At 43.3% G+C, this 27,414-nt stretch overlaps 1 long non-coding RNA gene across 3 annotated transcripts in view; it reads left to right on the top strand.

Annotated features, from left to right (window-relative positions):
- Positions 1-8: 8 nt before the first annotated feature.
- Positions 9-27,414, top strand: part of LOC123384795 — a 199,705-nt gene continuing 172,299 nt past the window's right edge. For 2 of the 3 annotated variants that reach the window (XR_006596378.1, XR_006596380.1), the window contains exon 1: positions 15-212. This is a non-coding gene — a long non-coding RNA (uncharacterized LOC123384795). Of the gene's footprint in view, positions 213-27,414 lie in introns of all 3 variants that reach the window. The other variant, XR_006596379.1, reaches the window with a different exon arrangement.

The raw sequence follows: 27,414 nt of genomic DNA on the forward strand, positions 1-27,414 counted from the left end.
AGGCAAATTCTCCTCCTTCTGTCGCTGCAGCGTCAGCGTCAGCGTCAGCGTTAGCGTCATAACGTCAAAACGCCATAACGCCATAACGCCGTAGCGCCATAACGTCATAACGTCGGGAGCCGCCCACCTAGTGTTACGACGCCGAAGTCGTTCTCCTTGCTTCTTCTCTTCACGTGGGCGTGTTATCCTCGGGAGGCCTCGCAAGAAGGAGGGTGAGTGCTGTGCAATAATTTGTACAATTTTATGATTAGTTATTGTTCTTCTCTTACTGTGAGTAGTTTATAAATGAAGCTTTATCATAGGTATGTATGTATGTGAAAAAGAGTATATAGAGGGTTTGGTATTATCCCTGGTTTCAGCCATCCGCTGGGGGTGTTGGGACATATCCCCCATGGATGGGGAGCAGTTGTAAGGGAATAAATACTAGCTACTACCATTGTGGGGCACGTACTGTGCCAGAAACTGGTGGCACTTCACTCACATCGTTTGATTTAACCCTCATGTTAAGATGGGAATGAGTGTGCCCATTTTATAGTGGAGACTGAGGCACAAGGAGGGTGACTTGGCCAAACCTTACAGTTGAGGGAGAGAGGGGAGGGATGTGTGGCTGGCCTGGCTCCAAAGCCTGTGCACACCTTTCTGCCTCCCTCACCACGGGTGGAATAGTGTGGCGGGAAGAGCGCTGGATCCCAGCTGCTAAAAATGCTCGCCTTCGACTCCCGGACAGAGCTGACTGGCCAGCAGCCTTGGACAGGTCGCTGAGTGCACCCTACCTGCCTCAGTCCTCAGATCCTTATCTGTGAAATGAGGGGGGTTGGACTGGGTCGCTAAGGACCCTTCCCACTCTTCCAGAAGTCTCTCTGCTACTAGTGCAGCCGTGTTTCCTCTCCCAGGATGGGCCCTGCCTGGTGATCACACTCTGTGTGCAGCAGACCTGTTTCCAGAGAGAGCTCTTTCCAAAGGTGCAGGTTCAGTTACTGTGGCCCAACTCAGCCAAGGTATCTAAGGTTAAGTCAGCCTCTCCTAAAGCCCCTTGATGACTTTATAACGCAGGTGTAAAATGTCCATTTTCTGGTGAAATCTGGTGTTCAGTTTTCTGCGATGGTACTGGATTAAAAGCTGGTCACCTAAAACCCAAGGGACAGGTGGCCAGAAATCAGACTCACCCCAGCGTGTGGCCCCTTGGGCCTGTCACCCCTAGAGCAGCAGCCTTGGGGGTGTGCTGGTGGAGGAGGCCAGTGTGATGGCAGGGTGTCTCAGCATGCTGGGCGCAGCTCCCTGTCACCCTTCCCAAGGCCAGCAAGATTGGTGTGATGAAGGAGGTTGCAGATTTGTACTGTGATCGTTACTAGTAGTAGGGGTGTTGCTACCAATGATACACAGAGTGATGTCCCACTTTCTTCCAGAAAAACAAATTTGGACCCGAAATTAGGAACCTTAAATTGTAGTTGACGGTTTCGTTCAGATGAGCCTCATTCCTCATCCGTAATGTGGGAGGGAGGGGTGAGGAGGGCCACCCATCTGCAGCCTTTCCAGCTTTAGCCCCCTCTCAGCCTCAGTGAGGTTTTGACAACAGATCAGAGGGCAAGGAGATGCAAATAGGCAAAACAGGGGGTGCCTAGGGGCTGGATGCCAGGAAACCTGCTTTCTAAAGTCAGATAATATAAAGGTTTTTTGTTTTTGTTGTGGACTCTTTGTTTGCATATTAATTTTTTGAATTGTAGGGAAATGCCCATAACATAAAATTTACTATCGAAACCTCTGTGAACAGTGCAGTGGACTAAGTACGTTCACATTGCTGTGTGACCATCACCACCATCCCTCCACAGGACTCCTTTTATCTCTAAAGATACATTAACAGTGTTTGCAGAGCACTAAAAATAACATCTTGAAAAGCAATAGTGTTTTGAGTTTATAAACCTCCTTTGTAAGAATTCAGGGCAATTCACAAACATTGTCATGTCTGTCCTCACAATGACCTTATATAGAAGCAGAGAGAATAGGAGAGTGGGCAGATCAGAGAGAGAACGAAAAAGAGGGGGAAATGTAATTTTGGTCAGTTTCACGATGATCCAAAGAGGCTCTGAGTCACCCAGGATCACGGTTTTCAGGTAGCTGACAATCTTAGCACTCAGATCAAATATCAGTTCAATTATCAGTTTCCTGAGACTGTGATTGTAGCATTGACCAGAGAGGGAAAATGTATTTTTTGAAGTTAGAGGACAGCGTGGGATTGCCATGCCTTGTGAGAGAATTTTTCTTCATAGCACATTGCTGGGATGGGCGTGTCAGTCTGGGAGTGGAAGCTAGGGACAGGCACGCTTGGGCAGAGCCCCTCAGGGGTGCATTACTGTTTCGGGTTCTGTTGGTCTCTGAGCAGCTGCCAGTAGTGAGCTTTGGGTAGTAAGGGCTGACTTGGTTGTAAGGCTAAGAGAGGAGGGAGCATTCACATGTGCAAAAGTTTTCATGGCCTAGAATTAAAGCTGCAGGGCTTCAGGTATGTGTGTGTGTGTGTATGTGTATGTTGTGTGTGAGAGAGAGAAGGAGGGAGGGAGAGACATACAGAATGTAAACGAGCACCAAATGTAAAAGATATATGAAAAAAATACGTGATTTGTTCTGGCTGTGGATGAGGAATCCGATGGAGAAGTTAGTCATCAAAATTAGTAAATTGCATTTGTTTGCTTTTTTCAATTTGCTGCACCTTTTATAAAAAAATAATATTCCCTGTTGGAGAAGAAAAAGAAGAAAACCGTATTCATGTAAAGTTGTGGTTCAGGGGCACCTGGGTGGCTCAGTCAGTTAAGCGTCCAACTTTGGGTCAGGTCATGATCTTGTGGTTCATGGGTTTAAGCCCTGCATTGGGCTCTGTGCTGACAGCTCAGAACCTGGAGCCTGGTTTGGATTCTGTGTCTCCCTCTCTGTCTCTGCCCCTCCCCAGCTCACGCTCTGTCTCTCTTTTTCTCTCAAAAATAAATAAATGTTTAAAAAAATTTTTTTAATAAATAAAGTTGTGTTTCAGCTAGATTCAGCCTTTTGAGAACTGAAAAGTTTCCAGTAAATTTCCAGGAACAAGAGATGTCACTGTTCCTGGTGCAAAATTTAAATCCATGAAGTCCAGGAATAATCGTGTATACACTGTGATTAAAAGATAGAAAAGAACCCAAGAAATAACGTGGCCATTAGAACCAAACAAGTAGGATACTGTCATTTAGTCTGGAGCATGCTTTTTCAAGGTATGTAGGAAAAAGGAGTTTGCTTCTTAGTTAACAGAGTGTATAATTGGTCTGGCAGTCTCCACTCCACCACTTACATATTTAATTGGTTTCTCACTGAAAGCAAATGAAAGCATACAATAAATATTAGCTTTGTTATTGTTACTTTTGCAGTTGGCCACATTCTAGGGGGTTAACGGGGAGGCCAAGAGTAGTTGACTTCAGATATCCTTCCTTCCTTCACTGCATTTATTAGGAATCTGATTTGCACCAGGCACTGTGCTAGGAGCTATGGGTAGTGTTTCAGCCTTGGCCTTGGAAGAGTTTACAACCCAGCAAGTGAGATGGACATGTAAATATACTGGTGCAACCAAGGGTCATTGGTGCTGTGAATGAAGAGTGTGCAAGAGGGGTCAAAAGGCACAGGCTTCCAGTTGTGAAACAAGTCCTGGGGATGCAATGTACAGCATGGTGACTACAGTTAATAATATGTATTGTGTGTTTGAAAGTTGCTAAGAGAGTAGCTCTCAAAAGGGCTCATCAGAAAGAAAATTTTGACTTTGTATGGTGATGGATGTCAACTAAATGTATTATGGTGATCATTGTGCAATACATACAAATATGAAATCTCATCTCTACACCTGGAACTAAAACAATGTTATATATCAGTTATATGTTAATAAAAAATAAAGTATTCGTAGAAAGTGCAAGGAAGGGATTGATTAGCTTGTGTGGATGGTGTATAAGGAACCAGAGAAGCCTTCTGGAAGAGATGACATCTAAGCTGTGTTTTGTTTTTGTTTTTTTTTAAATAAATCATAGTTTTCCATACAGGAAGTGTTTGGAGGAGGGGTTAGATGTGCTTAAGGGATGTGGTACAACTGAAGAGAAGGTTCAGACTCCATACATGATCTTTACAAAATGATTATCAAATGTGGGGTGCCTGGGAGGCTCAGTCGGTTAAGTGTCAGACTCTTGATTTGGGCTCAGGTCATGATCTCACGGTTCATGAGTTTGAGCCCCGCTTCAGGTTCTGATTGACAGTGCAGAGCCTGCTTGGGATTCTCTCTCCCCCCTCCCCCCGCCCCTCTTCCACTTGTTCTCTCTCAGTCTCAAAATAAATAAATAAGACCAAAAAATGGTTACCAAATGGAATGACGTTTGTACTGCCTAAAGGGAGCTGGCCATGAGCAGGCCACAGACCCTCGGAAAGAAGAGGAAAGTGAAATTAAGTAATACAAAGAAGGAAAATGATAGAAAAGCAAATGAGAAAAGTTGAATGGGAAAGGAGTAACGATATGTGGAAGGTTGAGAAGAATCATATCTTAATCCCCAAATGAGAAACTACCATGTGGTCAGAGTTGGGCCAGAAGATCAATAGACAGGCCCTTCTGGTTTGAAGCTAGGGGTGATGTGGCCAGTGTGCAGCAAAAACCTAAACAGAACTAGAATAAAATGGTACCACCTATGCGGCACGTCTCGAAAGACAGAAGCCATCATTTTTTTTTGTCAGGTGCAACCTGTTCTCAATACTTGGTGCATCTGTACCCCTAGAAGGAAGGGAGCCCTGGGTGGGCAGCAAGGAGGCCCATCCTCTGCCCTATGCCTGTAATCTCCCTCACCTCCTTCTGTGGTGTTAGAGGTGAGGAGTGGGGAGGGAGCAAAAAGGCCCAGGTGGCAGAAATTCTACTAGAATCTGGCTGCCACTGGGAGGCCAGTTGTCTGTTTCACCTCCGCTTATCAGGTCTGTCATGGCAGACTTTGTTCTAAGACATAAAATCACAGAACCATAGAATTTCAGTGTCAGAAAAGAAAATGAGTATCTCCTAGTTCAATGGTTTTCAAACTATTTTGAACATTTACCCAAAGCAGTAACAATTTGAGCATGTAGCCTCAAATTACGTGTTCATTTTTAAATGACATAATTATACTTCTATACTAGTATATTTGTTTAAAAGTATATACAGGGGTACCTGGGTGGCTCAGTCAATTAAGCACCCAATTCTAGATTTTGGCCCAGATCATGATCTCACAATTGGTGAGTTTGAGCCCTGCATTGGGCTCCATGCTGGCAGTGTGGAGCCTGCTTGGGATTCTCTTTCTCTCTCTCTGCCACTCCCAGCTCTCTCTTGCTCACTCTCTCTTTCAAAGTAAATAAATAAACTTAAAAAAGATTTAAAAAGTAAAAATATATACAAAATTACATTGATTAATTAATTAGTATTATTTTATTCCTATACCTTAATGGTTGTCTTTGTTTCCTCTGGGGCACATGAAATCTGTTTGAAGGCAACTCATCAAATTCAACCAGGTGTGTTCCTCTCTTCTGTAACTCTCTTCCAAAAGGAAATGTAACCTTTTCTTGAACACCTAGAGGGGCCCTTTCATTTTTGGAAACTTCTGGGAAGTCCCTGGTTACCATTGCCCCAGATGGTCAAGGGAGGGGCTTCTATACAGAGTCACATCTGGAGTTTAGGCCGGAAGTGAACACCTCTCTAGGCAAGCAGAGGGAAGGAGCCCTTTCTCTGCATTTGGCTCTCCCTGGGTCTCACCACAGTTGAGCTCCAGAGCTGTGAAGACAGCAGGAAGGGCCTTTCGCCGCCACTGTAAATATTATCGTTGCCTCTGGTATGCAGAAAAGCAAGAGGAGCAGCATTTGCTGCTTCCAGGTGGCAGACGAACAAAAATCAGAGTGGGGTGGGAGGAGATGGTGGGGTGTCTGGGAAAGAGAGATCAATAAAACCTCACTAGTGTGCGCTATTTACCATAAACAGCCCGGGGGTGTTTGGGGTAGGGAAAACTGTCAACAGAGATCAGTCTTTCTCAGTGACTGTGGGAGCAGGTGTTCCAGAAGGAAGGATAAAGATGGCAGCCTCAGTGGGATCGATGATCGGACTCATCGCAGCAGTCCCTGAATATTAATGTGGACTGGCAGCCCGTGCCACAGCACACGGGGCCCCCTGCCATTTTGAAAACACACCCTTCAAGATCCCGAATGGCCAAATCATTTACTTATTTTCAGACTGTGGACTGTTTCCTCAGTTCTTCAGCAGAGGTTTTCCAAAACTCACAAATGTTAGGGGTAGAGCTGGTTTGTAGCCAAGAATTCTTAGTTGACAAAGAGTTAAGGTAAAGCCTAGGTAAGGTGAAAAATGCAGGCATATCTTGCTCTAAAACATGTCAGGACTCTCAGAGAACTGACTAGAAATGCTTCTCTGGGCATCTTTTTGTGAAAGTATTTGAGAGACTCTTTCAACAGTTAGGCTCATGGGGGCTGGAGGATCTTTCTGGCAATTCGAAATTCTCTCTCTTCCCCTCCCTATTCCACCTGCTTTTGAGTGACAGACTAAGCTGGATCCTGAGGCCAGATTTAAAATTACTGGGACTTTTAATTTGATTTCTTACCGTTAGATAATGAAAGAACAATATCCCTTTTGAGGTGAGTGCCCCGTGTTGAAAGCTGTTCTGAGTTTCGGGGAAAGGGAGAGACTTCAGCGTCTGGGGAAGAAGAGAAATCTCAGAGGGGAAACAAGTTGGTTTTCACTGGGGTGGGGGACATGGGTTAGACTGTTTGCATGCCTGGAGAGCTTTTCCCAACTTTCCAATTCCAGAAACACGGCCCTGGGGGTAAGCACTCATGGGGGTGAGTGTGTATTCTAGGTCTGGACTATCATTGAATGCATCTTCCTGACAACAGTGATTGATCCAAGGGTTAGGCCCATGACCCAAATAGGACCTTATTGAGGTCTGATGTATACAGATGCTCCTATGGTTGCTAGCTGGGAGGGTATGAATTTCGGGCTCTTGGACACCATGTCATTGCCTGCCGTGTAGAGAATTAGAATGAAGCCAAGGACAGACAGAGGTGAAAGATGGATCGATGCATTCATGAGGATTCATGGGGAGGGAGAGAGTCTTGGTAGCATGAAATCAACCATGTCTCGCTGTCCTTGCAGCCCAGTGAAACCTATGGTGAGTCCTTTAACCCCCACCTTTGAAAAAGAACCAGATCCTGGTGACATGATGACATCTCATCATTTCTGCTATGACAACCTTAAGTCCAACCAGCATAGTGTCTCCCCTGAAAAGTAGTAACCTCCTACCTGCTAGCCTCTTAGCCTCCGGCTCCTGTTTTGCTCGTCCACATTCACTTTTGCATACAACAAAGGGGTCATTTGGTTGTTTGCTTGCACAAAGTTTTGAAGCATTAATTATATTCTGTCACTCCTCTGAATCCTTCAAAGGAACCTCATGTCACTTAGAGTAAAGCCAAAGTCCCACAATAGTTTACCCTATAACCTGCTGTCCCCCTCATCTTTGGATCTCTCTGACCTCCTCACTGCTCTTGAACAAATGTTTATCCTCTGAGGTGGACATCTTTTTATTTTTGCATGCTGTTTAAATCTCTTAGTTTTGTATGGTTGTTTTCATTGCTGTATCCTGCACATCCGGGGAGCCCTGGAATGTGAGGAGCACCGTGACTTCTGATGCTGGCCCCTAAAGTGCTGGTTCCCTCTGCCCATCCTTTCATTCTGCTGACCACCCTTTGGGTCCTCCCAGCTACCCGAGCCTACAAACTCCCTCTTCTGCTTAAGCTACTTTGTGTTGTGTTGGAAATTTGAGGCGGAACTGTAAATCTCTAAAGATGAAATAAATTGACTTTTTTCCCAAGCTTTTGATGTTGGTTCGACGTATGTGTTCTGAAGATGCCAGTAGTTGAACCTCCCAAAAACTTAGAGCTTGCTGGGGCGCCTGGGTGGCTCAGTCGGTTGGGTGGCCGACTTTGGCTCGGGTCATGATCTCACGGTCCGTGAGTTCGAGCCCCGCGTCGGGCTCTGTGCTGACAGCTCAGAGCCTGGAGCCTGTTTCGGATTCTGTGTCTCCCTCTCTCTGACCCTCCCCTGTTCATGCTCTGTCTCTCTGTGTCTCAAAAATAAATAAATGTTAAAAAAATATTAAAAAAAACTCAGAGCTTGCTAATATTTTTCATAATATTTTTATGCTTACATTGTGTGCTCTTAAAGTTTTTGCTACATTCTGAAGCCTGAGTCTTAGTATTGTCTTAGGGTCAGCACTTTCCTATGAAAACTTATGTTTGAAGTCAAATCTAATTCAGTGAGCAAGTGGGGTTCGACTTAGAAAACTTCTGTGTATAGTCAACATTTCTATCAACTTTTACTCTTTTGAGAAATGAAAATCACTGGGGTGCTAACATTCCGTATCTTTATCGTCTGGATGCTGTAGGACTCAAGTGGGATGACAGACAATGAAACATGCAGGAATCATTTTTTTTTTTTTTTTTTTTTTTTAGCAGTAGTTATATTCCCATCACTTCTCTAGGCTGTAGACTGCTGGTTTTCCTTCATGTGTTAGAATCACCTGGGTAGCTTTTCAAACCCCTGTATCTAGGCTGTGCCCCAGGCCAATTCAGTCAGATCCCTGAGGGTGGGAAAACAATGATAAAAACACTAGGCAGCATTTACTGAGCACATACTATGTGCCAGGGTCCATGCTCTATGCCTTAAATGCATTATCCCATTACATCCTCCAAAAATTCCATGATCCCAGCTGGACAGGTGAGGAGATAGCTCAGGCACTCAAAGGTTACATAGACTTCCCAATGACCTATAGGGAGCCAAGGATGAGAACCAGTTACTAATCAGACAGCCTGATTCCAGAGCCTAAGCTCTTTTACGATTTGGGTTTCATATGAAACACACATGGTTTCAAGAATCAAAGAATTCTCAGAGCTCATTAGCCAAAATACCATTCTATCAGTCCTCTAGTGCCACCCCCAGCTGTCCAATTTCCTCTTCTCAAGGCTATCACTTTCAGTGGTTTTACTTTTTTTTTTCATATATATGTGTATGTCTCTCACCAGTATTGTTTATAAGGGTACTTTTGCTTTTTGCAGTTTTAAGCATTAGCTCTGATCTTCCCACATGGAAGACGATGGCATAGATTTTACCACCCATCACTGCTCATTTATATATAACTGCACCATTCTTTTGATTATATCACAGCAGATTGCGTTATGTGGATTATGTAAATACTGCTTTCGGCTGAGCTGTGTAGTACGTTTGCTACATGGTTATGCTTTCCTTTTTTAAACAACTCCATGCTTGTTTCTGAGTTGTAATATCTGTTGTTATCTCTCTGGGAATGATAACGATAAATTTCTTTGTTGTTTGTTTTTGACAAGGACAGGGAGTAATTCTCATATCTTTGCATAGTATCTGTTTACTCCAAGTTGCTTTTTTCTATTTATCTTTTCTGGAATCGGCTTTTCATATCTGAGACTTGCCTCAGATGTCCTGTGGCCCTTGGCTGTCTGCTCCTAGGTGTTAAAGAAATCTGAAACATGCACATGGGGGCATCTAGCTGGCTTCACTGTGCATTTCCGCAGGAAACTCCAAGGTCAGTGTCTTTGGATCTTTTCTCTCAGGATGCTCACATTCCCCAGAGAAGGATCTTCCAGTCTTCTCTCTGAAGAGTGTTACCCTGGATTCCAGCACTTTCGAAGTAGGGAAGAAGGGTGAGGATATTTCAGTTAATCCCCCTGTTTTCAACCAAGTACTCTTGCCCTCAGCTGGTCTGGAGATCACTGATCTGTAGATTCTGTTTTGTCTTCCCTAGAGAATCAGCCTCCAATCTCCAGGGGGAGGGGTGGGAAACCTGTACAGGGTTGGCAGGAGGACTGTGCACCTCACTGCTTTGTAAATAGACTTTTAACCAACTGCTCCCTTTTTGGCCCCTCATTCATCCTCACTTCTGAAGGCAACTGTGCTGCCAATTCCTGAGGCTTCTCACGGTTCTGGATGCAAACTGAATTGTTTTCCAGCTTCCCTTGCTGTTGACTTAGCATGCATCTGCTAGAATATGCCCAGTGAGTTATCATTTGTGCTTCTCCTTTTTAAGAATATAACACACACACGCACATATCCATTCCCATATGTGTGGATTTGTTATAGGATCTTCTGTCCAGTCTATTTGTCCTAGTGATTTAATGCTGTCCCCTCGTTCTTCCGGGGAAACAAATAGGAGTGGAGTTAAATAAGTGATCAATCATCATCCTCACGGAGGAGTCTGAGCTCTTCATCACCACCTCTGTTAGAAGGACAGACAATTGGCTATTTTCATGCTGCTGAAATTGGGTATTGGCACTTTCCCAGTCCTTGATTCATTGGCTTTTCTCAGCCTGGTTGGACAGGTCATGAGGCCGTCGAATGCCCATCGCACAGATGAAGAATGGTATGCAAACAATAAATTCCTCGACTGGGAGCACATCACAGGCTTCCTGACTTCTAACTTGGTGCCTTTTGCATGTTTCCATATTGTGTTCTGGCCTGTATTGAGGACACCATCTGTAACTAGGAAGTATGATGCTCTCTGGTCCACCAGAGATTATGGGAAACCATGATTCCATTTATCACCCCGATTCAGATTTCGAGTTCACTGCCTGAGTCTACAAAGAAGAGAAATAGAAGAGGGAAGCCTGGTCTAAAATGCTTTTATTTCATCCTGGCCCTTCTTTATCTGCTGCAACTGTTAAGGCCACTTAACATTAGGAGCAGATAAATGCAGAGATGACCACATTTGTGGTAGTCACAAAGGGTGATAAAAGGCATGGGGATTCCCAGGCACTGGAAGAATGAGTAAAACAGTGAACTGTCTTCCCAGGCTGGATACCAATGCTGTATCGACACTGAAATGAGCCCATGAGGATGGCCTTTGGAAGCCAAGTGAGCTGTAGCTCTTCAAGTTAGTGAGGTTACTGGTTCAGCTAATTGTAGAAATGCAGGCACTCCCCACTGACCCAGAAATCCTTGCAATTCACAGCTTAAGGACATACATTGTGAAGGTGATTTGTGCAGTTCATTTTCGAAAACAGAAAGACCTGGGCAGCTCTAGTTGGCACATGTGCCCTTTGTGGCCTTCCCTTGAGGCTTAGGAACATGGGCGAAATCCAACTCTTTGCTCTAAATAATAAAAAGAGACCAAAGGATAAAAAGAAATCCAGACATCACAGTGAATGGGCTAGCTAGCCTTAATGAGGTGCATGCAGAAAACCACTTTATTTTCACCCTGGTGTGTTTGAATCCATTTACTAATTCTGTGGGCTGGTTTGTTCCCTGCTGCTGGGGAAAGACTTGGGCAGGTCCAATGACTTCATCACTGCTGGTAATAAAGAGCCCTCTGGGTTCTCTAAGTCCCCAAATGAGTCTCACTTTGAAAATTAAGCATTTCAATAATTAAAATAACCAGGCCAGCATAGACATCCAAACAGAAGACGTCAAAGTTAAAGCTTTCCTTCTCCCAGTTTGTGCCTGCCTTGGGTTCAAGGTCCAACAATAGGATTTTCCCTCCTATTACTGCCTCATTGAACTGCTTTTGGTTTCTCTGAGGCTGGAGCTGGGCCAAGGGATGTGTGAGAAGGAGCCAGAGGTCTTTCTGGAGGGGCACAGATGTAATCATAGTGGATTGGATGTGGGCTCTGACAGTTGACCAGTTGTGCTCCTTTCTGGGGCACTTTCGGGTTGTGCCATTCTCCGGCAAGCTCCTTATGATAATTCCCTCCTCAGTCTTGGGGCCTCTGCATGTGGGTCCCTCTGCTGGATCCCGGTGCCCCTCCTGGAAGCCATGTGGGGCCGGGTCTTCCAAAGCCCGATGCGGCCATGAGCAGCACTGACTTTAGTCCCTGTGCTCTGTCCCCCGGCGCCTCCTGCACAGCCCAGTGCAGGTGCACACTCAAAGGTGGGTGCAGTCAAGCTAAAACCCTCACCGTGCTCCACTGTGTTCTTGGCAGCACTTTCCACGACCTAGAGAAGGGGAAATTTCTCTGTCTTCCTCCTCGGGGGTGGGGGAAAATGAGCAGCATCCTGTTGGCGCTGTTCAGCATCCACCTCTGTTTATCTAGGTGGGTGATTCAAGGTGGGTGATGGTGTTGGGTGTTTGACCCCCTACCCCCATCCCCCACGCCCTCATCTGGATGGCTTTTGAGTCCTGCATTGGCCTAGCACGTAGCAATTCATTCTTGGCCTTTTGTTGCTGGAAAACATCCCCCAAAGATATCGGGTGACTATTACCTTAGATGCCAAAAGACATGGTAAACTAAGAATCTTGAGGTTATCTCGGATTGTCCAGGTGAGCTCTTAGTGCAATCATAAGTGTCTTTATGAGGAAGTCAGAAGGAGACTTGACACATAGAAGATGAGGAGGTAACATAAGCAGGAAGATAGAGTTAAGAGAGAGCGGTGGTCACAAGCCAAGGAATGCCAGCAGCCACCAGAAGCCAGAGGAGGCAAGAACCCTCCCGCCCTCCTGTTTGGACTGGTGTCCAAACCTTCTAGAACCTTCTCAGGGAGTGCAGCCCTCCAGATGCCTTGATTTCAGCCCCATGATACTGCTTGCCACTTGCTGCATCCAGAGCTGTGAGAGAAGGTATTTCAGTTGTTTTAAGCCACCCAGGTTGGGCTCATTTGTTACTGTAGCCCCAGGAAATGAATATGGGTGCCTCACCTAAAAGTAAAGTAGAAAGAATCCCATTTTGAATCTGTTGTAAAAGGAATGATTTTTAAAATTGTCTTAATGCCTCTGACAAGGGCTACTTTTCACTCCTGCAGGCGAGTGTTAATATATTTGACTTTTGATGTGTGTACACGAGTCTGAGGGATGTCACTTGATTGGCGTTGTCTCTGCATTTGTTTCTGCCTCTGACCAAATGACAGTGGGGCCTTCCTGTAAGTGTGCATCACTTTCCAGCCTGTGTAATTCCTTTTTCCACCTTGTCCCTGTAGACAGAACCTTCTTCATGGTCCCACCCCCACTTACTATCCTTGACCTAGTTATACTTAAAAGTAACTGTCTATACATGTCTGTTTCTTTCCTTGGGAGGTTTCATGTTAATTTTCCCCTAAGGGAGCTCCCAGAGATAACATTGAACAGCAGCCTGTGCACTCACTGGAGGGAGGAGGATTCCCTTGTTAGAGATAAGAGATGTGATTGACACCTTTGATGCTTAGCTGGCTCCCGGTTCTGGCGTCCTGGCTGTTGACTCACAGAAATGTAAGGTTCGTACTAGAACTCGAGGTTTTTAGTCCCAACACCCAGAGTCTACAGCCGAGACCCTCGAGGCCTGCTGAGTTCCCTGGACGTGTGCCACAGTCAGGAAGCGTCACTCCCAGGGCTTTGCTTGCTGCATTCTGCCACTCAGTCCCACTCTTCTCCTTCCTGCGCTCATCTCCTCATCGCTGGGGAGGAAGGGAAGGCAGGGTGGCAGCATCATTTGCTCATTCAACAAACAGTTGTTGGGCAACCACCAAATACAAGCTTTCCTGCTAATTGCTGGAGTGAACACCAACCAAACTGTCCTGGACCAACGGAACTGTCTGATGAGTTACATACTTCCCTTAGGCTCCCCTTTCCAACTAAGACTCACATGAGAATCCACGGGATATAACAGAGAAAAGCACAAGGTTTGGGGCTGCAGCAGATGCTGGGGAAATGGGCTGTGGAGAGGGGTGCAGACTGGGTAACTAGGTACCCCCCAAATTTGGTACCTCCCACCCCCTGACAGTCCCCAGGGTATCCAGGAACCCTAAGATTCAATCAATGGTTTCTTAGGTTGAAAAATGGTGTTTTAGAGCCCAGCTTAGTGAAGAGGCCACAAGAGCTGACTCTGGGGACATTCTGCTGTTTCTAATGCTAACATTGCTGCTTCCAAGCTTTGTGCTCTTGCCCCAAATTACTTAATCTTTCTATGTGTCAATATCCTTATCAGTAAAATCAAGATAGTACCTGATGCTAAGAGTTCCTAACTCCTTGGGTATTCAAACTATTAAATGAGTTATTTCATTCACACCAGGCCTGACACATGGCACCGAAAAAATGTCAGGTAATATAATGTATGTGTTTGTAAATTTTCAGCTCTCCACTGCCCTGTATAGCTGCCCTCATTTTTCAGTCAGGGTGGAAGATGTCAACAGAACATACTTAAAAGCCTAGGAAAATTCCACTCCACTGACCGTGCTTTGATGAGTGCTCATATAAGTCCTGCCTTCTGATGGACAGGACTGAACTTCAACAAGCCCTGGACACTGGCTGGAACAAAACCCAGTCAAGGGGAATGAAGGGAAACCATGTGGGGTTCCTCTCACCCTGCCAAAGAGTCACAGGGAAATTGCTTTTATTGGCGGTTATGGCTTTGCCACCAGCGAGGAGGTTTTCTACTTGCAGAGCCCTTAGCCAAGATCCAGGGAAACCATGAATGACAAAGGCTGGGAGTGGCCTGAAGAAATTTAGCTTTGGAGATTGGGTAGGAGTTGGGGCAGAGGGTGGAGAGAACAGGAAGGGAGACAGGTTTGGACAAGATGGTAGGGGCAGAAGGGGAGGAAGTGAAGAAGGCCGCATGGGCCTTCTCACTAAGGACAGTTCGTCCTGCAGTACAGAGCTATTGCTCAGGGCCTCAGGGGCCTGCATCCTGGACAGTGGCAAACAGATGGGGCTTGGAGGGCCTGCTGAGGACTCTGGGGAAGCTTCAGCCAGGGCCAGATGCAGCTAAGGCCAGTGGCCACCTGTGCTCATTGCCCACGCTACCCACCTGGCCCATCTGCATTTACTCAATTCACCAGTGACATCTGCAAAGCCCCCGGGGCTCCAGATCAAGTTCCTAAGGAAGGCTGACATGAGGCCCAAGGAAGGAATGCTTTCTTTGTGGTTCCCATTCTTACCAACAATGTAGGCTGCAGCCTTCCCTGGGTTGCAAAAACTACAAGGAAAGTGAGCCTGGGCCGAGTCCTGCCCAGGTGCCTTCATATTCATTTGTTCTAAGCCAGATGTGTGAGCCCCGCCACAGGGAGGGGTGCCACAAATTCTCCACCCTGCTGGAAAATAACCCTGTGCTTCTAGGGCAGCATCCCTTTCATACATAAAGTGAGACGGGAACAGCAGTTGGGGATGAACTAACGAGAAGGCAGGTCAGCCTACCATGCATTAGATACTTCACACATTCCAGACATCAGATCTAGATATTTACATACATTCTCTGGTGTTCCTCAGCACTGATGCTTCAAAGTTTCTCTTGAAACCCAGGCTCACGGATTTCATTCACCCGCCCAAGGCCATGTGGCTGGATTCAAACACAAGCTTGTCCTATTCGAAAGGAAGAGATCTTTCTCTCACCTGAGTGGCTCCCAGCGCTGTTTTTGGACTGGTGTTGGGGAGCTGCTCAAGGTGACACGTCTGGACCTACCTGCAGAGATTGTGAATCAGAACTTGTGAGGTGAGGCTGGGGAATTTAGCCTCAGCAGATGTTTGTTTCTAAATCCCTCCTGGTGATTCTTACCCTCAGGCAGTGGACCACTGAACCACACTGCCTTCCCACCAGCACTTTTGATTGCCGCTTCAAGTAGCCCCAGTGCTTGTAAAAGGCCTTAAACCTGAGGGAATCCCATCCTCCCAGTCTGCCTTGGCCCATTGTGATTCCCCTTAACCTGGATCCCTGGCTTTCCTTAGAAGGACTTGTGGAGACACCTGATCTCCTGCTTCTGCATCCTCCTGGGTCTCTTGTACAGCCTCCCTAAAGATGGGATCTGGACTCCCTAAACTCAGTCAGGATTTCTTAATTTCACAAACACTTCTTTAGCAGTATCTGTGTGCCTGGCAGCACTTTACTCTTTACTTAGTATGCCGCAAGCTCTCATTATTTGTGGTAGTGATTTTCTAGAGAGTCGCAGCAAATACTGAATTAGGGAATACAGAACCGCTGCTCCTGGAGGAGATTTGGGGGTAGGTTTCTGAGAGCCTGCGGTCACAGCGTTTGCATCGTCCAGTCAGTACATAACTTGCTTTATGTGTGTTTTCTGTTTAAAGACACTTTGGTATTGTTGACCCATCAGCATTGAACTCCCGGCCAACAGCACTGTAACTTATGCCTGACTAAAGCTTCTCTAATGCACTTATTTTCCCCGCATGGCCCATCAAAGCCGTCTGTGCTTACAAACACTACACAGTGCTTTAGAGCTATGCTTGGGGGCCATTTTAAACAGCAGAATCACCAATGAAAAGCACAAAAATGCAAAAACGTGGCACTGTAAATAGACTTCAAAAGTGACACTTGTTTACAGTCTGAGAGCTGAAACAAGAAGGCAGAGTGTCTGTCCTGTTTAGTCTCAGCTGAGATTGTGCACGTCACATGACTCACATTCTTGAACACTGCATGTGTCCAAGAATGGCCATGGCAATGCCACAGGTGTGGATTTGGGGGTTACAAATAAGCTTGGGGCCTGTATTAACTTGTTTAATCCACACCACAGTATGAGGTGGGCACTGTCCCTGCCCCTCCCCAATCCTGATAACCTTTAGAAAAATTTATTGGCAAAATTCAAAAATGCCATTTTAACAGATGAAAAACCAAGTCACGGAGAGGGCAAGTAACATAGCTCGGAAGTGGCAAAGTCCAGCTTTGAACCTGTTACATTTGGCTCCACAGTTAACCATGCAGCTGTGCTGCCAGATTGCAAGCTTATCTCTGTGGACTTCAGAGCCTGCTCACCAAAAGGGGTGCTCATAGAATTAAAAAGGGGGAACAAAAAAGAATAATTTAGCATGGTTGTAGGCACTACTGGATATTCATGAGGGCTGTTCCCTGGGTCCCGATAATTTTGGCTTTCTCAAAGTGTTTCCAGGTCTCCCAGCTTCAGAGCCATTTGATGTAATGCAGATTCTCAGAGATCCAATATAACTGGAGTGGAGTGGGGACTACATTTTTAGTAAGTACCTCAAATAAGTCCAATGTTTTAGGATTTTGATAAAATTTAGCACCCTCTTGAATGAAAATTATACATCAAAAATAATGCTTGTGATGGGCAAGGGACATTAAGGAAGACACTTGTTAGAGTGAGCACTGGGTGTTGTGCATATGGGGTGAATCACTGGATTCTACTCCTGAAATCATTATTGCACTATATGCTAACTAACGTGGATGTAAATTAAAAAAAAATAATAATAAAAAAATAGTAATACTTGTGAAATTTGTAACATTTAGAAAGAGTATTTTTTTAAATGAGTTGCATCAAGATTTCCATAATGCCAAAAGTTAAAGAAATTTGGTTTACCCTGAGATCTGTTTCTTTCTGAAGAGTGTGTTCAGACCTAGATCAAACACATAAGACTTCAGTCTAGGAAGAAGCAGACTGTTATCCCTTCTCTATTTATCAGCTTCCCAAGATCTGATCTGGCCTTTAAAAGAAAAAAAAATGTTACAGGTTTACTTGAAAATAATGGAGAAACTAGATTGGCCTGTTAATATGCTTTTAGAAACCTAAGCACTTAAAAATAATGATTGACTGAATGATTGTGACACCAGCATGTGCATTTGTCAAGATCCACTTATATTCTTGTGATTTATATGCTATACTGTTAATAAACTATAGTTCAGTACAAAATACACAAAAATTCACAACAAAATTAATTACTGCTTTTGCATAAATTCTGCTTCTTAGTGTTTCTCCTTTCTCACTTATCATAGAAGCCCAGATCTGTGGGTGCACCAACCTATTCTCCAATTCTGTTCTCACTTGATTAGTCCTGTTTAGAAGTCAAAGGAGTAACAGCCAGAGGGGCTGCAGAAATGCTCATCAGCTAAATGTTACCTCTGGGAATAAAGGGATGGGTTTGGACTTGCCATGCCCTCTGCTGTGTTCGTCTTAAAAAATGGAATGCACTGTGAACTTTTCAAAGAAACAGTTAGGTACCACATCAAAGGACATAACTGTAAAACCAGCTACCATCCAAGGTTCCAGGCATCTCAACGGTCACAGAGCCTTGGCGAAGGGCAGTCTTGCTTCTGTGAGACACACTGTCCAGGCAGCAATCTGCCAACATCATCTTTTCCTTTTAAACAAGCTCATCCATCATCCAGGAGCTTGGACGACGAATAGGTGAAGGAGTACCATGCAATCATCTGTGATCATGAATTGAGCCTCAGGGCTCTGAACTATGGTCCTGCTTGGAGCTCTTTTTCAGACCCTTGTCTTTTTAGCAATATAGATTTGGAGATTAGAAAATGGGACAGGTTGCTTTTCATGTACAAAAGGCCACTAACCCTGGCTTACTCATGAGGCAACAGAATGATTAATGCTGACCTGTCTTTTCCTCCTTGACCTGCTCCCACAGGAGGAAGCACACATAGCAGTTGGGTCACTGACCAGGGTTCAGAGATAATGCAGAACTGTGGGTTTTGTGATGGGGAAGATACTAGCCAACAGTGGGCGGCTCCCGATTGCAAAGCTCTTCTCCAGATCAGTTATTTGGCTACGCTGCCTAAGAAGGATTGCCGTATGGTAGTCAAAAACAAATCTATCATTTCAAGTTTGTGCTACCTCATGTCTCTGTCAAGTTATGCTCCCAGTTAGAGGGCTTTAAGAAGCTCAGCCCTCTGAGAGCCATGGACGTGGCCAACCTTTCAGCATCTAACACCAATTACTGTGAATAACCTTAAGGTTTCTTATTCTTTCACTCCTGATACCTGGAAAGCAGTACAAGATTCTGCCTCAGGAGCTATTCACACGCTCATTTTCATATGATTGCTGACCTCCTTTCGAACTCTGCACACCTGTACGATAAGTTTTAGATTCTCAGAGAAGTTGCATGATCCGATAGCTTTGAGGGAATTAAGAGGATTCAAATAAAAGCAGATAATTAGCAATTATACTAGTAGATGTCAAAATACCTGAAAGGTTCTCAGTTGGCTTTGGATGCCTAAGTAGAAATCTGATTCAGGTTATTTCCTTAGCACATTTATAAAATGTGAACATGTGTTTGTGTGTGTGTGCGCGCGTGCGCTTGTTCCTGGTAACACTGCAAGTTGGTTGGACCCTAAATCAATCTGTTAAGGACAAATAAGCAGTAAGAAGAGTGTCTTTCTGCTGCAGTTTGGGGCCACCTCTGGGTTTTGAGGACCGTGCCAGAGAGATCAAATGGCCCCTGGGTTAGCAGCCTGTGAGAAAGCAAGCCTGCTGAGAGCACAGGCCAGGGCTCGTCTGACAAGGCTTGGCTGTCCTAACACAGAATTCCCTCCATGGAACCACTCCCTTCTGAGCTGTGCAAATGCCACGCAAGCCCTTGGCCTTAAGAAAAGTTAGCAGCATTCACTTTAAGAAAGAAGAGACAAGTTCTCAAATGATCGATTCAAAAACTGAGCATATTACATGCCTACACACAGTACCAAGCTAGATTGTATACACAATGTGTAAAAAGAGCAGACATTTTACCCTTCAGGGACTTAGGATTTAGTATTTTTCATACAAGCAAAAGATGAAAACACAGTATAGCCTTTATTCTCCTGAGAGTAGACATCATATGTTTAGGGGGGAAATGTAAGTGAGGGAAACAGTGGTTTGGAATGTGGAAATCTGCATCCTGTCACTGTTATGGTACCAGAGAACCCTACATGTCAATGATCTACCTAGAGAGTGAGGAGGGTAATTACAGGCCCTCTAAATTTCCCTTTCAGCTTCTGGCACTCCAATTCTATTGCCTCTCATTTTTCTCTGCTGGCAACAGAATTCAGGAGAAATGTAGACAAAGAACATTCTATGAGATGGCTCAGTCATTGCCATTAGAGCCATCCATTGTGTCCGAGGAGGACAATGCCCAGTAGCAGAATCTAGCACATTATGTTAGAAAAATATCTGTAAGCATCCAAGGCCTTTAAAAATAAAACACTATAATGGTACACTTTGGATTTCTTCACATTTTCACCCATCAGCAGAGGAATACCGGAAGGAGTTGTAAGGTGTCTCTTACCCTCTTAATAGGGTACTGAGGAATTTTGTCACCGATACTTCTTTGATAGGTCATCTTGTCCTTAATCTCTTCACTTCAGTGATCTGCCACAAGTATGTACACTTGAAAAAGCAATAGGTAAGCCTAGAAAGTAAAGCAAGAAATGTCCATGCCAAATCAACAGACATTTATTAAAGATCTACCATGTATCAGTCCTTGTGCTAGAAACTAGAAGGATCTACATCCACATTCTCAAAGAAGTAAACTAGGATTCTTTTCAAGGTAAATTTCTCATGAAATATAAGAAGGCTTCACGAAAGAAGGGGCCAGAGCACTTCTTTGTTCAATACAGCTGGACCTCACGCTGACAGTTCCTTCATAGCCATAGAGGATTATTTTCACCCATTTCCTTAAGGACAAGATACTCTGGATTATATTTTGCATGTCATTAATAAATTCAGACTAAACAGCCGCTGAATAAAGTTTCTTCATATAATCACATGTCCTAACATATATATAAGGGAAACTATTAATTTAAACCAAAATGATTAAATGAATTTTGTCTGGTGTAGGGTACTTTGGATTGGAAGAAAACTAAAGTCCCTTCTAGCCATCATGTCCTATACTTCCATTCTGCATGTTGTTATTTTTTTATTTTATTTTTTAACTCATTTTTATTTTATTTATTATTTTTTTATGTTTATTTTTGAGAGATAGACAGGTGAGAGAGAGACAGAGAGTTGGGTGGGGGGAGATGGAGGAGCAGAGAGAGAAGGAGACACAGAATCCGAAACAGGCTCCAGGCTCTGAGCTGTCAGCGCAGAGCCCAACGCAGGGCTTGAACCCATGAACCGTGAGATCATGACCTGAGCTGAAGTTGGACGCTTAACTGACTGAGCCCCCATGTGCCCCTATAACTCATTTTTTAAATTAAACTTGTTATTTTGGGCTAATTTACAGATTCATGGGGAGTTGTAATAAATAATATGGAGAAATCCATACATCCTTTGCTCAGTTTCCTGCAGTGGTAACATCTTGCAAACTGCAGTATTATGTCACAGCCCAGATATTGATGTTGATATAGTCAAGACACAGAACATTTCCATCATCATAAGGCTCCCTCATGGCCAGACCCACTTTCCTCCTACCCTATCACCTGTTCGATCTGTGGTAACCACTAATCTCTTTTTCACTTTTATAAAAAGTGAAATGGAATCCTACAGTAAGTAACCTCTTGGTTACTTTTCACTCAGCATTATTCTCTGGAGATTCATCCAGGTTGTTCTGTGTATCACTATGTCCATGCTTTTTATTGTTGCACTGTGTTCTATACAACAGAATTCCATAGCACAGTATGGATGTACCATAGTGTGTTTGATCACTCACCTGTTGAAGGACATCTGTTTCCATTTTTGTTTTGTTATTAATGATACAGTCATAAAACATCCATGTATAGGGCTTTATGTGGACATAAATATTTCTTTGGGAATGTAATTTCTGGGTCATATGGTAAATTGCATAGTCAGCAAACTTTTTCAGAGTAGCTGGACCATTTTACACTCCCATCAGCAATGTATGGGGATACAGTTTCTTTGCTTTCTTGTCAGTGTTGGATATTGTCGCTATTTTTTATTCAAACCATTCTGATAGATATGAAGGGATATCTCATTGTGGTTATAATTTGCATTTCCCTATTGGCTCATGCTGTTAAATATTTTTTCATGTGGTTATTGACTGTGTATTCTTTTTGGTGAAATGTCTGTTTGTGTCTTCTGCCGATTTTTCTAATTGAGAAATCAGATTTGCTGTTGTTTTTAGGAGGGATTTTAAGAGTACTTCATACAGTCTAGACTCTAGTCCTTTGTCAGATCTGTGGCTTGCAAATATACTCTCCCAGTCTGTAGCTTATCTTTACATCCTCTTAAAATAACAACATCCCTCTTAACAGCCTTTTGCAGAACAAAGTTTTTAATTTGGATAAAGTCCGACTTAGCAATTTTTCTTTGTAGGAATTGGGTTTTGGTGTCAAGTCTTAATCTTTTAGCTCTGGAAACCAAAGACTTTTTCCTATTTTTTTTCCTAAGAGATTTATACTTTTATGTCTTATATGTAAGTCCATCATCTGACTTAATTTTGCAAGAGGTGTCAGACTTTGATGTTTACATTTTGCCTACGGATGTTTAAGTGCTTTTGCACCTTGGTGTCAAACATCAGTTGGACATATTTGTGTGTAGCTGGATTCTCTATGGTATTAGTTTGCTTGGACTGCCGTAACAAAGTACCCCAGACTTGGGGAGCACCACAACAGATGTCTGAGATCAAAATGTCAGCAGGGTTGATTTTTTTCTGAGGCCTCTCTCCTTGACTTGACATGTGTCTTCACATGGTCTTCCCTTTGTATGTGTTTGTGCCCAAATTTCCTTTTCTCTTATAAGGATGCTGATTATATTGGATTAGGATCCACCCTAATGATCTCATTTTAACTTAATTACCTCTTTTTAAGGCCCTGTCACCAAATATAGTCACATTCTGAGCTACTGGGGCTAGAGCTTCCAGATGGGTAATTTGATGTGTCAACTTGACTGAGCTGCTGGGCCCATACATGTGGTCAACATTATTCTGGGTCTGTCTGCAAGGGTTTTTTTTTTTTTGGATGAGATTAATATTCAAATGGGTAGACTGAGTAAAGCAGATTAGTAAAGCTCTTCCTAATATGGGCAGGTCCATCCAATCAGCTGAAGGTCTGAATAATACAAAAAGACTGATCCTCCTCCTGTGAGTAGAAGGGAGCTCTTTCTGCCGGACTGCCTGACACCAGGACATCAGTTCTCTTCTAGTTCTTGGGTCTGCTGGCATTTGTACTAAAACTGCACCATTGGCTTTCCTAGTTCTTATGCCTTAAGACTCAGACTGGAGGGGCACCTGGGTGGCTCAGTCAGTGAAGCATCTGGCTCTTGACTTCGGCTCAGGTCATGATCTCATAGCTCATGAGTTTTAGCCCCACATCAGGCTCTGTACTGATAGCACAGAGCCTGCTTGGGATTCTCTGTGTCTCCCTCTTTCTCTGCCCCATCCCACTCATGTGCTCTGTTTCTCTCTCTCTCTAAATAAATAAACTTAAAAAAAAAAAAAAAGACTCATTGGAACTACACCCTCAGCTCTCCTGAGTATCCAGGTTTCTGAATGAAGATCTTTGGACTTCTAAGACTTTATAACCCCATGAGTCAATTGTTTATAATCTCTCTTTCTTTCAGAGATATAGATATGGATAGATACAGATTTAAATACTACACACTCAGGCCTTTGCACTCAGACTGAATTATGCCATTGGCTTTAATTTTGTAGCTTGCAGGGGTGCTTGGGTGGCTCAGTCAGTTAAGCATCCAACTTTGGCTCAGGTCATGATCTCGCAGTTCGTGGGTCTGAACCCTGTGTCGGGCTCCGCGCTGACAGCTCAGAGCCTGGAGCCTGCTTCAAATTCTGTGTCTCCATTTCTCTGTCTACCACTTCCCTGCTTGTGCTCTCTCTCTCTCGAAAATAAATAAACACTAAAAAAAAGTTGTCTAGGGGCGCCTGGGTGGCTCAGTCGGTTAAGCGTCCGACTTCGGCTCAGGTCACGATCTCGCGGTCCGTGAGTTAGAGGCCCGTGTCAGGCTCTGGGCTGACTGCTCAGAGCCTGGAGCCTGTTTCAGATTCTGTCTCCCTCTCTCTCTGACCCTCCCCTGTTCATGCTCTGTCTCTCTCTGTCTCAAAAATAAATAAACATTAACAAAAATTAAAAAAAAAAAGTTCTCTAGCTTGCAGACAGCAGATTGTGGGATTTCTCAGCCTCTATAATCATGTGAGCCAGTGCCTACAATAAATATATATATATTTGCAGCCTATTGTTTCTGTTTCTCTGAAGAACTAATATAAGACTTCAACATATGAAATTTGGGAGGAATGCAGTTCAGCCCCTAACATCTAATCCATTGCATTGATCTTGTGTCTTTCTGCCAGTACCACACAGATTTGATCACTGTAGCTATATAATAAGTCTTGAAATTTGGCAGATTGATTCTTCCCATCTTGTTTTTCTTTTTCAAAATTGTTTTAGCTATTCTAGATCCTTTGTCTTTCATATAAATTTTGTAATAATTTTGTTTGTATCTACAAAAAAGTCTTGCTAGGATTTTGATCAATTTTAGGGGAATCAATTTGTTGAGATTTCCAATCTATGAACATAGTATATCTCTGCATTTATTTATCTTTGATTTCTTTCACCGGTATGGTGCACTGTTCACAATACCAGTCTTGAATATGTTTTGTTAGATATATACTAAGAATTTCTTTCCTGAGAGAATGCAGTGGTGTTGTAGTTCTAATTTCAGTGTTCACGTGTTCATTGCTAATATATGGAAATGTAATTAATTTGTGTATTTTTATTTTGTATCCTGTGTCCGTACTGAATTCATTTATTCTAGGAGATTTGGGAGATTCTTTGGGATTTTCTACAAAGACAATCATGTTAGTTGCAAAAAGGAATACTTTTATTTCTTCTTAAAGCTTCTAGCACTTTGTTAAAGTTTTTTTTTTTTTTTCCAACGTTTATTTATTTTGGGGACAGAGAGAGACAGAGCATGAACGGGGGAGGGGCAGAGAGAGAGGGAGACACAGAATCGGAAACAGGCTCCAGGCTCTGAGCCATCAGCCCAGAGCCCAATGCGGGGCTCGAACTCCCGGACCGCGAGATCGTGACCTGGCTGAAGTCGGACGCTTAACCGACTGCACCACCCAGGCGCCCCTTCTAGCACTTTGTTAAACTAGAGTGGTGAGCAGACATCTTTGCCCTGTTTCTGATCTTAGGAGGAAAACATTCCATCTTTCACCATTACGTATGTTAGCTATAGCTTCTTTGTAGATAAATCTTTATCAAGTTGGAAAAGTTCCCTTCTATTGTTATTTTTCTGATTTTTAAAATCATAAATAGATGTTGATTATGTGAAATCCTTGGTTTTTTTTTTTTAATTTTTTTTTTCAACGTGTATTTATTTTTGGGACAGAGAGAGACAGAGCATGAACGGGGGAGGGGCAGAGAGAGAGGGAGACACAGAATAGGAAACAGGCTCCAGGCTCTGAGCCATCAGCCCAGAGCCCAACGCGGGGCTCGAACTCACGGACCGCGAGATCGTGACCTGGCTGAAGTTGGACGCTTAACCGACTGCGCCACCCAGGCGCCCCTGTGAAATCCTTTTTTTTACATTGATTAATATAATGCAGTTTTTCTTCTATAGCCTTGTAATATAGTATATCATAATGGTTGATTTTCAAATATTGAACCAGCTTTGCATCCTTGGAATAAATCCCACTTAGTCATAGTGCATAATTCTTTTGATATGTTGCTGAATTCTGTTTCTTCATATTTTGCTAAGAACTTCTATATCATTGGGGTGCCTGGGTGGCTCAGTTGGTTAAGCATCTGGCTTCAGCTCAGGTCATGATCTCAAGGTTTGTGAGTTTGAGCCCCACATCAGGCTCCGTGCTGACAGCTCAGAGCCTGGAGCCTCCTTCGGATTCTGTGTCTCCCTCTCTCTCTGCCCCACCCCACTTGCACTCTGTCTCTCAGAAATAAACATTAAAAAAAGAACCTCTGTATCATTAATTATGGGGATACTGGTCTATAGGTATTTTTAATTGTACTGTCTTTGTATGATTTTCATATCAGGGTAATATTAACTTCACACAATGAATTGGGGACATAATTCATTTCTCATATATTTTCTGGAAGAGATTGTATAGAATTGATGTTACTTCTTTAAACATTTGAAGTGTCTTCCAAGTGAAGCTTTCAGGACCTTGAAATTTATTTTTTGGAAGTTTTTTTAAAACTCAATTTACTTAATAGTTTTTAGGCTGTTCAAATTACATATTTTATACTGAGTAAATTCTGGTAGTTTATGGAGTTTTTTAGGAAATGGTTCATTTTCCCTAAGTAATCAAGTTTATGTGTGTACAGTTGTCTGTGGTGTTCCATTATCCTTTTGATATCTGCACTGTCTATAGTGATATCCCCTGCTTCATTCTGATGCTGGTTATTTGTGTTTTCTCTTATTTCTTCATTGTCAGACTTGCCAGAGGTTTGCCAATTGTACTGAACTTTTCAAAGAACCCCATCTTTGTTTTATTGATTTTCTCTATTTTTTTTTTTTGTTTTTGGTTTTATTGATTTACACCCTTCATTATTTCCTTTTTCTGCTTGCTTTGAGTTCATTTTGTCCTCTCTTTCTAGATTCTTGAGATGGGAGTATTGGTTTGAGACTTTTCCTCTTTTTCAACGTATGCATTTTAGTGCTATAAATTTCCCTGCCAGTGCTGCTTTAACTGTATCCCCCAAGTTCTCCTATGTTGTATTTTCATTTTTACTCAGTTTATCATATTTTGCTATTTCCCATGAGATTTCCTGTTTGAGCCAAGGTCTCTTCTTTTACTATGTCTTTTCTGTTTAGGGAACTTCCTATAGCCATTTTTTTAGAGTGGGCTGCTGACAACAGGTTCTACTAGTTTTTCTTTATCTGAGAATGTCTTCATTTCCCCTTCATTCCTCAAGGATACTTTTGTTGGATATAGGATTCTGGATTGACAGTTCTTTTCTTTCAGGGCTTGAAATACCTTGGGCCACTTACTTCTGGGTGTGTCACTTCTGATGGGAAGTATGCTGTCATTCTAATTGTTTTTCTGCAGGTAAAGTGTCATTTCTCTCTTGCTGCTTTCAAAAAAATTTTTTTTTTTACTCTTATTTCGTTTTTGGAAGTTCAATCATAATGTGTCATTGCATAACTTTATTTGGCTTTACTGTGCTGAGTTTCACTTAGGTTCTTTAATCTGTAGGTCTATATCTCCTACCAAACTTGTAGAGTTTCCTGCAATCATTTCTTTAAGTGTATTTTCAGCTCTGCCCTCTTTCTCCTCTCCTCTCAGGACAATAATGGCATGAATGTTAGATCTTTTGTCAGAGCCCACAGGTTCCTGAAACTCTGTTAACTTAATTTTAGCTTATGTTCTCTCTCTTGTTCAGATTGGGGGATTTCTCTTGTTCTGTCTTCCAGTTCTCTGCCTATATTCCTCTACCCTCTATGTTCTGCTGGTGAGCTTTTTATTTCAGCTATTATATTTTCAGTTCTAAAATTTCCATTTGTTCCTTCTTTATATCTTCTGTGTCTTTCCCGAGATTTGCTGTTTCTTTGCTTAGGCTTCCTATTTTTTCCATTTACTTCAAGTTCTTAATTTCTTTTATGTTGATTGATTTTTGAGAGAGAGAGGGAGGGAGGGAGGGAGGGAGGGGGAGGTGGAGGGGCAGAGAGAGGGAGACAGAGGATCTGAAACGAGCTCTGTGCTGACAGCAGAGAGCCTAATGCAGGGCTCAAACTCACAAACC

The sequence above is a fragment of the Felis catus genome, chromosome B1 (genome assembly GCF_018350175.1).
Source record: "Felis catus isolate Fca126 chromosome B1, F.catus_Fca126_mat1.0, whole genome shotgun sequence".
Classification (NCBI taxonomy): domain Eukaryota; kingdom Metazoa; phylum Chordata; class Mammalia; order Carnivora; family Felidae; genus Felis; species Felis catus.